The following is a 14,037-nucleotide window of genomic DNA, read 5'->3' as shown; positions in this document are numbered from 1 at the left end:
TGGGGCATGGATGGATAGAGCACAACTATATCTACAGAACATCCTTAGTGAACATACTCAAAAGAAGCATGGATCTCACTGTAAACACATGGATGCATGGCAACAAAATAACAAAATCCTAAGTCCCTGAAAACAGAAACATCACGGAGCCTAGTTTGCATGCTTGTGCTAGTCACCACATAGATCACAAAAATACATGGCATACACCTCTGTAAAGATGGCATGGCATATATCGAAACACCTGTAGAGCTCATGCCCATAAGATGCACACATCAAATGCAACAAAAATAACAAAACATCAAGTTCTGATAAGTAAGAGCAGTAAACATCATATAGCACTCTTGCACTAGAGTTTCGGACATCAAGATGGACTCAAACGAGCATGGCACAATGGAACATAATGAAGAGCATCTCGTGATGAAAAGTTTTATATATCATGCATGCAAAACGGAGCAGTATGCAATGAGATATGATGCGATGAACAGAGCAATATAAAGTGAAAACTTCAGGACTTAGAGGATTTCGGGGTCAACCTCTTCGATCCAGATCTGGCGCGGGAATCGAGGATCGCCGTAGTTGGAGCGCTGAGGTGGCCGGATTTGGACGGGGGAAAGGCACCGGAGTCGGAGGATGGCCGGATCTGGCGGGGAGGACGTCGGGCGGCGACTCGGGGCGCGGGCGTGGAGGCGCGCGGGTGGAGCGGCGGAGGCGGCGGTGGTCGGTGACGACGCGGCGAACGGCGGTGACCGGCGGGCGGAGCGGTGGACGCGGTCGGCGGCGGGGATCCGCGGGAGGAGGCGGAGGTGCGCGCGGGTGCGGCGGCGTACACGGGCCGCGGGGGCCGAGCACGGGCCAGGCGGGCCGGCGGCGCGGGCGACGGAGCGGTGCTGACGTGGTGGCCGGTGATTGGCTGCGGACGGTGGCGCGGTTTGTCCGGCACGCGGAGGGAGCGGGGTTAGAGTTTGATCTGTGCGAAAATTCCGGGGGAAGCACATATTTATAGGTAGACGGAGCTAGGAGACTCCAAATGGAGTGCGGTTTTCGCCCACACGATCGTGATCGAACGACCGAGAGCATGGAGGGGACTTAGATGGGTTATTGGCCTGTTTGGAGGGGGGTTTTGCTGCAGCACACAAAAGGACTTTGCGGTTACCCGGTTAACCGTTGGAGCATCAAACGACCTCCAAATGGACCGAAACTTGACAGGTGGTCTACCGGTGGTGTACCAAGGCCACTTGGCAAACCTCGGTCCATTCCGAGAACGTTTAACACCCGCTCACGAAAAGAGACAAGAGGGGTGCGCCGGTGCGTTTGGGAGTGTCGGATTGCAAAACGGACAACGGGGAAAATGCTCGGATGCATGAGACGAACACGTATGCAAATGAGATGCACATGATGACATGATATGAGATGCATGACATGAACAAAATGCCAAACGAAAGACAAAAAACCCAACCACGGAGGGAATATCATAACACATAGCTGAAAATGGCAAGAGTTGGAGTTACAAATAAGGAAAGTTACATCCAGGGTGTTACAGTATGAGCTATTCGTTGGCTGGTGTGTGCAAAGAAGGTTCCCGTGCCCCACATGCAAGGGAGCTCTTGAGTTTCATTGGCTTCAGGCCGGTAGAAATTTTTCTTGCTTCGACATGCATAGACAGTTCCTGGATCCTCGCCATAAGTTCAGGAAAGACAAGAAGAACTTCATCAGAGGTAGAGTTGTCAAGAACTCTGCACCACCTGCGTTGATAGGACAAGAGACCCTCGATCAGTTAAACGCTCTCGAGCCAGATCCAGAGCGTCCAGGATATTTCAAGGGGTATAATTCGAAACACGCCTGGACTCACAAGACATGCTTGTGGGATCTGCCTTACTTCAAAGACCTCCTTTGCCCACACAACATCGACATGATGCACACTGAGAAGAATATCATCGAGGCACTTTTGGGTACATTGTTCGGCATAGATGGGAAGTCAAAGGATAATACTAAGGCTAGAGTCGATCTGGAGGCACTATGTGTTAGGCCGTTACAAAACATGAAAGGCCCGAAAGGAAAGTAGAACTGGACGAAGCCAAAGGCATGGTTCAATCTTGGAAGGCCAGCTATGAGGGAAATTATCTTGTGGGTGCAACAGCAATTGATGTTCCCCGATGGGTATGCAGCGAATCTAAAGAGGGGAGCAAGTCTTGATAAATTGAAGATATTTGGTCTCAAGAGTCATGATTGACACATATGGATTGAGCGGGTAATGCCGGTGATGTTGCGTGGCTTCATCCCTGAGGATGAATGGCTAGTACTGGCAGAGCTGAGCTATTTCTTCCATGTTCTTTGTGCGAAATAACTATCTCCTGGCCTGCTAGAAGAAATGGAAGAGTTGGCACCGGAGTTGATCTGCAAGTTAGAGAGGATCTTTCCGCCGGGCTTCTTTAATCCAATGCAGCAGTTGATTTTGCATCTCCCAACCGAGGCAAGATTGAGGGGGCCCACGCAAAATCGTTGGTGCTATGGCACTGGAGGATGCAGAAGACGGTACAAGCAAAATGTAAAAATAAAGGTAGAATTGAAGCATCGATGGCTGAGGCATTCATTACTGAGGAGGCGGCAAACTTCGTGACAGCACACTACGAAGCCAAAAATCGTCATTTGCATAATCCGAAGCCTCGGTATAATGTTGACGACCCTAAAAAGGGTGGATCCAACCTCATCCTATTCAAAGGGGATCTCCCAACAGTCGGTGCTTCTAATTCCTTAACGTTGGATTTCGAAGAATGGCAGATCATTTCGTTGTATATCTTCACCAACCTAACAGAAGTGCGGCCGTACATCGAGTAAGTTCTCGGTACATTGTTTCACAACTTCTAATTCCTTTGAACTGCTCTTATTCCCGGATAAATTTGATACAGTCGATACGTCGCCAAATTCTCGTATGGAGCCGTGATCCAAAAGGATTCCATCGAAGAGTATGAGCTTCTGCCAAGGCATGGAGGCGGCTATCCCGGTTTCATCTCTTGGTTCAAACAAACGGTAATTTCCATTAGAACATTTCATTTCTTCATCTAATTTGTGGCTAATGCAACAATCCCTTTCGTATTAAATTTGTACGCTAATTCAGAGTTAATGGACGCCAAATCGAGACAAGTCGCTAATGCTTTTGACTTTAAGGTCCGTTCATTTGACAAATACGACATCAACGGGTATCACTTTCGTACCTATGGCAAAGAGTTATCTATGGTTGACCGAAAGTCTATAAATTGTTGTGTCTCTGCTATAGGCGAAGGAGATACCGAGTATTATGGAAGAGTTGAAGCAATTTATGAACTTCAATTCTATGGTGCAAACCCACCAAACGTCGTAGTCTTGAAATGTTATTGGTTCCAGCCGAATGAGAATATAAGGACTCATTAACACTTAGGGCTAGTGGAAATCAAACAAAGCACCCATTTGGATGTTCCCGATGTCTATATTATGTCTCAACAGGCAACCCAAGTTTTCTATCTACCGTGGGCCTGTCAAAGTGATCCAAATCTCAATGGTTGGGATGTCGTTTATGACATGCCGCCACGTGTTAGACCACCTCCCCCCCCAATGAAGAGGATTATGAACCTCACATTAACCCAGACACATATGAAGGAGAATTCTTCTAAGAAACACGTCTTTCCAAAAAACATTTCAAGAACCGCTCTACTTCACCCCAAAACATTGAAGGAGACAGTGACAATGAACCCGACTTCGCCCCTGAGCCAGAACAAGAAGAGTCTGAACTAGAAGAGGTTACTGTTGCGGATGACTTGTCAATGCTTGACCGATTACGTAAAGGTGGCCTTCCACATGATGATGCATTTATTAATGATGATGATGAGCATGTCATTACCGATATTGATGATGATGCAGTTATTGATCCCCGAGTATTTATTGAACTCGACGATCCAGATTATTATTAGGTATTCAATTTTTAATGTTGTACTTGATTATACAGTTACTTGTATGATTGTATGATTTATATAATTGGTATATATATTTTTCTTACTTTCTATGATTGTTTCTTATACATAGTGCCATGGTCTTGATGTCCGTCCCCGTCGGCCCTCGCCCACTTTATGATTCGGATGTGGTAAATTCTCTTTCATAACTATTTGTTGCATTTCGCATTTATGACAATTATGGCTGTCGGATTTCGGGTTCTGGCAAAACCCTTGAGGTTCGAACACTAGGGTGAGCACGGAGATGTCTCCTCCCCCTAGCACTCTCCCTCACCGCGATCTCAAGGCTCAGCGCGTCGAAGTTGCAGAACAAAGGGACACGAGGTTTATACTAGGCCACCGATGTGGTGTAATACCCTACTCCAGTGTGGTCTGGTGGATTGCCTCTTGGGCTGAGGATGAACAGTTACAAGGGAAGAACAACCTCCTGAGGAGAGGTGCTCTTGTGCTTGGTGAGTTTGCGTGGATGAGGATGATCTGAATAGCCCAGCATCAGTTGCCTCCTACTGTGGTGGCTAGCCCTATTTATAGAGGCCCTAGTCCTCTTCCCAAATGCTGGCGGGAAGGGATGCCACAAAGGCCAAATTTGAAGGGAGACAACTAGTACAAGTTATCCTGACTAAAGGTGGTCTTCGCCTGCCAAAGGCTCTGGTGGTGTCGCTGTCCTGGGATCCACGGTGACCTCCGTCCTGCCGTCCTGCTGGTCTTGGTCTAGTTGCATTGATATGGAAACCTTTGCCTGATGCCACGGGACTCCTCGCCTCCACTTGCCTCTTTAGCACCAAAGAGGAAACGAGGAGACTATGTGCGCTGGCGCCCGCCTAGCCCCGGTCGTCATGGCTTGCGTCACAGAAACCTCGCGAGGTGCCCCTTGCCTTGATCTCTCCGCCCCTCGCGAGCCAGCCTGGTGAGGCCGCCCCCGAGGAGGTCTTGCGTCATCCGCCTCGCGAGGCTTGGCCCCTCGCGAGGGTCTTGAGTGTTTGCTGGTGAAGATGGGCCATACAGGGCCGCTGGTGGAGCCGTGTCATGGGCTGCAGGCAGGCAAGTCTGGGGACACCCCGTTCCCAGGACGCTGACAGTAGCCCCCGGGCCCAAGGCACGCTCGGACTAGGCTTCGAGGCGAAGCCAAAGGGCAAGTGCGGAGCGCCGCGGGCCCCAATAGCCTGCGGCCTCAGTCGACGCGTGGCGATTGATGGGACATGGGCGTCTCCGCTTCCCCACGCTGCCTCGGCAACTCCCCGACTTGACGAGTCCCTGCTGCATGCAGAGAAAAATCATCATCACCTGTGATCGTGGGGATCGCCGGTTGGCCTTCTCCCACTATAAATGAGGAGGGGGCGGAGCCCCATCGCTCATCTCTTCCTGCTCCGCTCGCTTCGTCTCCCTTGCTTCATTGCTAGCAGCGACACCCATGGTGTCGGTGAAGAGGTTCTCGGCCGCAGAGAAGGGGAAGGCCCGCCGGGCCGGGCCCGGCTCACCGCCGCCCAAGAGGGGGCGCGGCCGCCCCCGCAAGCACGCCGCCACCCCTGACGTGGCCACTCGCGGTCGCGGCGGCGCCTCTTCGCATGGTGGGGGTCACCCAGGTCGTGGTAGCCCTGTCGATGAAGGGAGGCGCGCCATGGTCGCGCGGCCTCCCCGGCCGTGCTTCCACTCAGCGGAGGTGCTGCCGGAGTTCGTCGTGTGGTCGGAGAACACGGCCGGCACCTGGCTTCAGCTCCCACGCTTCTTCGCCGGCGAACTGCCGGCCGCGGGTCCAGGCGGTCTCTGGCTGCAGGCTGATGGCTGCTGCAACAAGGCTTCGTGGGTCGCGGTGGAGGTCTCCGTCGCGGGCAATGCAGCCTTGTCCCGCGGCTGGCAGACGTTTGCCCGCGCGCGCGGCCTGGGCAGGAGGTGCACCCTCCACTTCAAGTACGACGGCACCGCGACCCTCTACGTGAGGGTGTTCGGGGAAGATGGTCGCCGCGTCGGGTGCTGCCCTGAGGACAACGACAGCGGCGAGGTGCTCAGCCTCAGCGACGGTCGCGAAGGGGGTGAAGGCGGGCTTGTCCTCGGCACCGGCCGCGGCTCATCCAGCTACGGCGACTCTTCTTCCGTCGACAGCCCCAGCAGCGGCGGCTATGACCAGCCGCTATGCCGCCGTGCCCGCTTCGAGGGCGGCAGCGGGTCGTCTCGTCGTCGTGCCCCCGTGAAGCGCGAGGAGGGGTCCGGCTGAAGCCAGGATGGCGCCAGGGGCCTGTCCTTTCGGACCGCTGCGGGGGCGCGCGCCGCTTTTGTTTTATCATTTCCTTCCTTCCTGCATTAAAAAAGGAGATGTGTATGGGGTCCTGCGAGGGCGTGCAACGAACCGTGATTTCCAAATTGCTATGTTATATTTGTCATTCCTGTGTCGTGTTGCGGTACTCGTGTTTTGTGCAAGCATGTGGAGATAACTTAGCTTGGCGCGACTGAAGTAGTTTCCGCCTCTTCGGGCGCGCATCTCCCAGTATCTGGCGAGACCTCCTTGGCTTGGGAGGCGTTTAGGAACTGCAAAAATTCATTAGGAAACTCTTATTCTTCCGAGCCCTGGTCGCAGGCGTAGCCGGCCATGACCCAGCGCTCCGCATCATGCTACCCGGGGGGCACAGATTGAGGGAGGTAAGCCAGCTTGCGAGCTCGAGCGGGGGTGCCTCGTGAAGAACAGGAAAGAACACCCACGAGCGCGCCTGTCCAGCCCCCTCGCGAGGCATGCGAGGGAGAGTACGGGCCAAAACAAGGAACCAAGGGAAGAAACGGAGGGAGAAGGTGATGAAACCAAGCCGGCAAGAAACACCAGAAAGCAAATTTCCATTAAAGAGGGGCAAGCCAACTGCGGAAAGCAAATGAAAAGCCGCGTCCGGCACCTAGTCTAGTCTTCTCACCAGCGCGGAGCTAAGTGCAACCACTAGGACGTGGGAGGGAGCCCCCGAGGCCCGAGGGCGGCACTCTTGAGACTCCAGGGCATGTACAACCCCACTCATTATTACGTGAGAGTTTCACGAGCGGAGACCTTCACAGGCACTGGGCCTTGGTTCATAAGCGCCGGGCCTTGCTTCATGGGTAGAACTTCCGGAGGTGCTGAATGTTCCAGGCGTTCTAGACGGGGGCCCAGACCTGTGTCTCCAGGCGTACAACGCCAGGCCTGGAGACGCGGGCGACCCTAAACGGGCCCTCCCACATGGGCGAGGGCTTATGCAGTGATACCGCCGCAGCGCCTGCTGGTATCTTGCTGCTCGGAGCATGGCTTCGCGGCAGCGTTCCTCCCGCAGTACGAGGTCCATCCCCCGCATGGCGTCCTGCTGCGTTTCATCAAACGCCAGGACCCGCGCGGAGCGATGCTTGACCTCGTCGGGGAGAACCGATTCTGCTCTGTAGACGAGGAAGAACGGGGCCTCGGTTGTTGGCTTGGTGGCGGTGGTGCAGATGGACCGCAGCACAGACTGGAGCTCATCGTGCCAGCCCCTGCAGCAGGCCTCAAGCTTCTTCTTGAAGGTTCTGGTCTTGAGGCCTCTCAGGACCTCTGCGTTGGCGCGTTCGGCTTAACCATTGCTCCTAGGGTGCGCCACCGAAGCGTAGCAGATCTGTGTTCCAAGGTTAGCACAATATTCTTGAAGAGATTGCTAGTGAACTACGAGACGTTGTCGGTGATGATGCGAATAGGGACCCCAAACCGGCTCACGAGACCCTTGATGAACTTGACTGCAGATCCGGCCGGGATGGTGCGGACAGCTTTTACCTCCGCCCATTTGGTGAACTTGTCGATGGCGACATAGAGGTAGCGGTAGCCCCCAGGCGCTTGAGGGAACGGGCCTAAGATATCCAGCCCCCAGACCGCGAATGGCCATGAGAGCGGGATGGTCTGGAGGCCCTGGGCTGGCTGATGGATCTGCTTGGCGTGGAATTGGCAGGCCTCGGAGGACTTCACCAACTCAGTCGCGTCGTTAAGCGCCGTAGGCCAGTAGAACTCACTGCAGAATGCCTTACCGAAGAGGGTTCGTGACGACGAGTGGTGCCCGCAGTCTCCGCCGTGTATGTCAGCTAGCAACTCGTTCCCCTCCTCCCTGGAGATACAACGCAAGGAAACGTCATTCGGTCGCTTCTTGTATAACTCAGCGTCCTGGATGCAATATGCCGTGGCCTATCGGGCCACGCGCTATGAGTCCTCCTCTTTCTCCGGCTGCATCCCTTGCGTCAGGTATTCCTTGAACTCCTTGGTCCAGTACCCCTCCTAAGGCTCGAGCGCCAGGAGTAGGCGCGCTCCCGAGGTCGGGCCGCATGCCGGGGCTCCCGAGGCAGGTGGTTGAGGGAGCTCCTCTCGAGGCGGCGCCCGCCTCGAAAGTGAAGGTGCTGCCGATGGCTTGAAGAGCCGCTCCTCAAAGACGCCAGGCTCTTGGGGTTGTCGCTTGGATGCACTTTTGGCGATGTCGTCGTCCTCCTTGTTGGTGCCGCGGGGCATGTGCTGCAATTCTAGGCCTAGGAACTGCTTTTCCATTCTGCGTACCTCTACGTGGTATGCCTCCATGTGCTCGTCCCTCGGCTCGTATACCTTGTTGGAGAAGTTGACGAGAAGTCGCGAGTCGCCCCTGATGGTGAGGCGCATCACCCCCAGGGCCACCGCAGCTCTGAGGCCGGCTAAGAGGCCTTCGTACTCCGCGATGTTGTTGGAGACCTTCTCGCCCTGCTAGAAGCAGAGCTGCACGGCGTAGTAGAGCTTGTCCTGAGTGGGCGAGATGAGCACTGCTCCAGCCCCCGCGCCCTGGTGTGCAAACGCGCCATCGAAATACATAACCCAGCCATCTGGCGCTTCATTTCCCGGCGAGAGGGATCGATCCTCGCCTGCTTCAAGCCCCGGGGCGTCCGTTCATTCTGCCATGAAGTCGGCAAGCGCGGCTCTCTTGATGACCCTGGTTGTGCTGAACTCCAGCTGGAATGCCTGGAGCTCGATGTTCCATTATGCGACTCTTCCGACAGCGTTGGGGCTCCTGAGTACCCTCTCCAACGGGTAGGCCGAGACGACCTTGATTGGGTGACCTTGGAAGTAGTGCTGCAGTTTCGTGAGGCCACCAAGAGCGCGAGCAAGAGCTTCTAAGGCATGGGGTACCGTGCCCTTGCATCCCGCAGTACCGTGTTGACAAAATACACTGGGTGCTCCACGAGGGTGGGCGCGCTGATGGTGCCTGCGCCCGTTTGGGGTTGAGGCGCCTCCTGAGGTGATGGGACCCCCAGAGCCTGGTTGCTCATCGGGGTCTCTGCAGGCCCAAGGACGCCGTCTTGCTGGGGCTGGTCATTCGCCGGCGTCGCTGCAGCCTTTGCGGCGCCCTCCGGGTCTTGTATCGCCCCGGCTGGGGGCGCGGCATGGCGCGACACATCCTTGGCCTGGCGTTCTTCCCGAACCGCCACTAGAGTTGCGCTCGTGGAGTAGGGAGTGGCGGCAAGGTAAAGCACAAGGGGCTCGACAGGGCGGGGCGCCACCATCACCGGAGGGCTGGTCAGGTATCTCTCGAGGTCTTGAAATGCTTGGTCAGCCTCCGGGGTCCACTCAAACGGGCCCTTCTTCTTCATCAGCTTGAAGAATGGTAGGGCTCCTACCCCAGCTTGGAGATGAAGCGCCCCAGCGAGGTCACGCAGCCGGCAAGCTTCTGCATCTCCTTGAGAGTTTGTGGTGGGCTCATGTCTTCTATCGCCTTGACCTTCTCCGGGTTAGCCTCGATCCCCCTGTGGGACACGAGGAAACCAAGCAGCTTGCCGGAGGGGACACCAAACACGCATTTCTCGGGGTTGAGCCGCAATTCCACCTGGCGCAGGCTTGCGAAGGTCTCCTCCAGGTTTTGAATCAAATTCATCGCCTCCCGAGACTTTACCACAATGTCGTCGACATAGGCTTCTGCATTCCTCCCGAGTTGCTGACCCAGGGCGATATGTATCAGCTGTTGGAAGGTTGCGCCTGCGTTGCGCAGCCCGAACAACATGCAAGTGTAGCAGTACACCCCGCACGGGGTCAGGAAGGTCGTCTTCTCCACATCATCTACTACCATTTTGATCTGATGATAGCTTGAAAATGCATCCAGGAAGCATAGCAGGTCGCACTTGGCGGTGGAGGCAATGATCTGGTCGATGCACGAAAGCGGGAACGGGTCTTGGGGGCAGGCCTTGTTGAGGTTGGTGAAGTCGACGCACATGTGTTCTTTCCCGCCTTTGTTTGGTACAACGACGGGGTTCACTAGCCACTCTGGGTACCGAACCTCGCGGATGACACCCGCTGCCACCAGCTTGTGGGTTTCCTGGACAATGAAGGACTGCTTTTCCGTGGACTGTCACTGCGCCTTCTGCTTCACAAGGCGCACATTGGGGCACACCCTCAAGTGATGCTCGATCACCCCTCTTGGGACCCCTACCAGCTGTTTGGGTTCCCAGGCGAATACTTCTTTGTTTGCGCGCAAGAACCTTACCAACGCCTCCTCTTGATCCGGGTCGAGGTTGGCGCCTATGGTGAAGGTGGCTCCTGAGGACCCGTCTTCCTCGACTAGTACCTGCTTGGTTTCGGCCCGATATTGAGTGAACAACTACTTCTTCTTTGCTGGCGCTACCTCCTTAACCCCAGGGGTGGCCTCGATGGCCGATCGCGCTGCTGCGGCGGTTTTGAGGGTAGACTTGAGCGCCGTCAGAGCCTCCTTGGTGTCTCCAACTATGGTGAGGACGTCCTTGCTCCCGGGCATCTTCATGAGGTTGTAGGCTACATAGGTTGCCGCCATAAACTGAGCCAGAGCCGGGTATCCGAGGATGGCGTTGCACGGGAGGCCAATGCGAGCGATGTTGAAGTCGATCAGCTCGGTGCGGTAGTTGTCACGAGTGCCGAAGGTCACAGGAAGGCGGATATGCCCCAAGGGGTTGGTGGAGCCGCCGCCGACCCCAGATAAAGGCTTGCTGGGGCGGAGCCGCTCGAGCGGTATGTGAAGGAGGCTAAAAGCTTCCACAGAGAGCATGTTGAGGCCAGCGCCGCCGACGATGAGGGTCTTGGTGACAGCTACGCTGCAGATGGTGGGCGTGCAAAGCATTGGGAGCACGCCAGAGCTGACGGTGGTGACAGGGTGATCTCCCGAATTGAAGTTCAGGTCGGCCTTGGGCGCCGCCCAACCCGGGGGAGCTCCCTGCCGCACGGAAGCGGTGCCAATCTGGAGAAAGAACGGCTTGGTATGACGGTCCGAGGGCGGCGCCTACGAGCCGCCGAGGAGGGCCGCGACGGCGAGGGGCGCCGGTGTTGCGAAGCGTGCAGCAAAGAGGCCGCGCAGCTCCTCCCAAGATGCCACCATGGATTCTGGGAGGTTGAGTGGCCAGGCGCGCGGTGCACCATGGCGGGGGCAAAGGCTCTGATCCCCCTGGCCCCGCCATGGACATATTCCATCCCAGCCGGGAGAGCGACGCTGGCCATGGGGGCGAGACGCGGCTGTGGTGGAGCGTGGATCGACGGAGGGAGAGCTTCAGCGCACCCTCTACCTGGCGCGCTAAATTTCGGATTTTGGGTTCCGGCAAAACCCTTGATGTTCGAACACTGGGGTGCACACGAAGATCTCTCCTCGTGAGGGAGGCTCAACGCGTCGAACTCACAGAACAAAGGGACACGAGGTTTATATTGGTTCAGGCCACCGATGTGGTGTAATAACCTACTCCAGTGTGGTGTGGTGGATTGCCTCTTGGGCTAAGGATTAACAGTTACAAGGGAAGAACGGCCTCCCGAGGAGAGGTGCTCTTGTGCTTGGTGAGTTTGCGTGGATGAGGATGATCTGAATAGCCCAGCATCAGTTGCCTCCTACTTTGGTGGCTAGCCCTATTTATAGAGGCCCTAGTCCTCTTCCCAAATGTTGGCAAGAAGGGATGCCACAACGGCCAAATTTTAAGGTAGACAACTAGTACAAGTTATCCTGACTAAAGGTGGTCTTCGCCTGCCAAAGGCTCTGGTGGTGACGCCGTCCTGGGCTCCACGGTGACCTCCGTCCAGCCGTCCTGCTGGTCTTGGTCTCATTGCACCGATATGGAAACCTTTGCCAGATGCCTCAGGACTCCTCGCTAGCGATTGCCTCTTTAGCACCAAAGAGGAAACGAGGACACAGTGCGCGCTGGCGCCCGCCTGGCCCTGGTCGTCGTGGCTTACGTCACAGAAACCTTGCGAGGTGCCCCTTGCCTTGATCTCTCCGCCCCTCGCGAGCTTGCCTGGTGAGGGCGCCCCCGAGGAGATCTTGCATCGTCCGCCTCGCGAGGCTTGGCCCCTCGTGAGGGTCTTGAGTGTTGGCTGATGAAGAGGGGTCGTACACGGCCGCTGGTGGAGCTGCATCGTGGGCCGCAGGCAGGCAAGTCTAGGGACCCCCGTTCCCAGGACGCCGACAATGGCCATCAAGTTGACATAGAGATATTTTAATCTAGGAGGTATGTGAACCGGAATTTGAAACCGACCCTCTTGTCGAGAAGTTAAATTTAGTTGAAAAAGAAAATGAGTATTTGAAAGAAAAAATTAAAAGAATTGAAGAAGAGAAGATGACATTGGAGTTGTATGTTGCCGATGTCTTTGATGATCACAAGATGAACATGAATGCAATGCGCTTGAAGATGGATGCAATGCGCCTGAAGCTTAAGAAGATTTGAAAATATGCCATTGATAATGAGGCTTGGTATCGTTATGCCGTTGCATCAATTGTTACCTTAGTTGCGATCTTCATCACATTTGTTGTGATGAGGGTAAGTTTTCTCTAGTGTTTTGCTTTAGAAATGGATAATTAGCTTATTTTCCTCCTAAATGGCATAATTACCTAAGTTAGATAAAAAATGAGCTATACTTAGCTTCTTCAGTTCATTTATGACATACTTAGCATACTTAGGTCAAAAATGGCATGATAATCTTTGTTACCTACAAAATGATATAGACTTAGCTTATTTTCCTCGAAAATGACATAATAACCTTACTAAGCTCCAAAATGACCTATTTACCTAGCTTAGCAATAAAATGGCATTTTAACCTACCGTAGTTAGAAGAATAAGAAGATAAACAAGAGGAGAGGAGAAAAAGAAAGAGAAGAAAAAAATCTTATTCTTCTTCTTCTTCCTCTTCCTCTTCCTCTTCTTCTTTTTCTTCTTCTTCTAACTAGTCTTCTTCTTCTTCATCTAACTTTCTTCTTTCCCAATTTGCAGATTTGCTTTAGACGAGGAAGCTCGCGTTGATGGAGTCTACTCTTCTCTTTATGCTTCCTTCTTGTTTTGATTTTGTAGGATGAACAATGTGAAACTTGCTACCTATATATGTATGTACGGATGAAACCATTGTATGCTTGTTGTTGGATATGATGGCTAGATATATATGTTGCATATGGACTTTTGATTTCCTATCTATATGTGTTGGATGATCATATCCATATGGCAGGGATATGACTTGGTATGTATATGTGTTGGTATGCTTGTCGAAGGTATTTTCATATGTGTATATATATATATATCCATGAAATTGAATGAATTTAAGAAAAATGAGAAAAAAAACAGGGGCTATACAGGCTCTTTGCCATCAGCTGGCAGACGGCAAAGAGCTCTGCCATCAGCCAGCAGATGGCAAATATGCCACATGTCAACTACCTATGCAACCTGGGGCAATAGGCTGGCTATTTGGATGCTTTACCGTCTGCTCATCAGCCAGCGGACGGCAAAGAAATCAAATAGGCCAGCCCCCCCTAGGTGCTGCCATGTGGACAGCTATGCCGTCCGCTGGCATACGGCAAATATGCAAAGGTCTTTGCTGTCTGCCAGCCAATGACAAATATTCAAAGGTCTTTGTCGTCTGCCAGTAGAAGGCAAAGCACGCCGTTAACCAACTAATGGCCTGTAGCTGACATGTTTGTCGTCCAGGTCCTTTGCCGTCTGCTGGCGGATGGCAAAGACCATTTCATCTTTGCGGTCCGCCAGCTGACCGCAAAGATGCCTTTGCCGTAGCTCATTCAGTCAAACCTGTTGCCGTCTGCTCGCGGACGACAACGCCCTTTGCCGTCCGCCAGGCATGCCT

This window comes from Aegilops tauschii, chromosome 6 (genome assembly GCF_002575655.3).
Source record: "Aegilops tauschii subsp. strangulata cultivar AL8/78 chromosome 6, Aet v6.0, whole genome shotgun sequence".
Taxonomy (NCBI): domain Eukaryota; kingdom Viridiplantae; phylum Streptophyta; class Magnoliopsida; order Poales; family Poaceae; genus Aegilops; species Aegilops tauschii.
Note: the sequence above shows the minus strand (reverse complement) of the source record.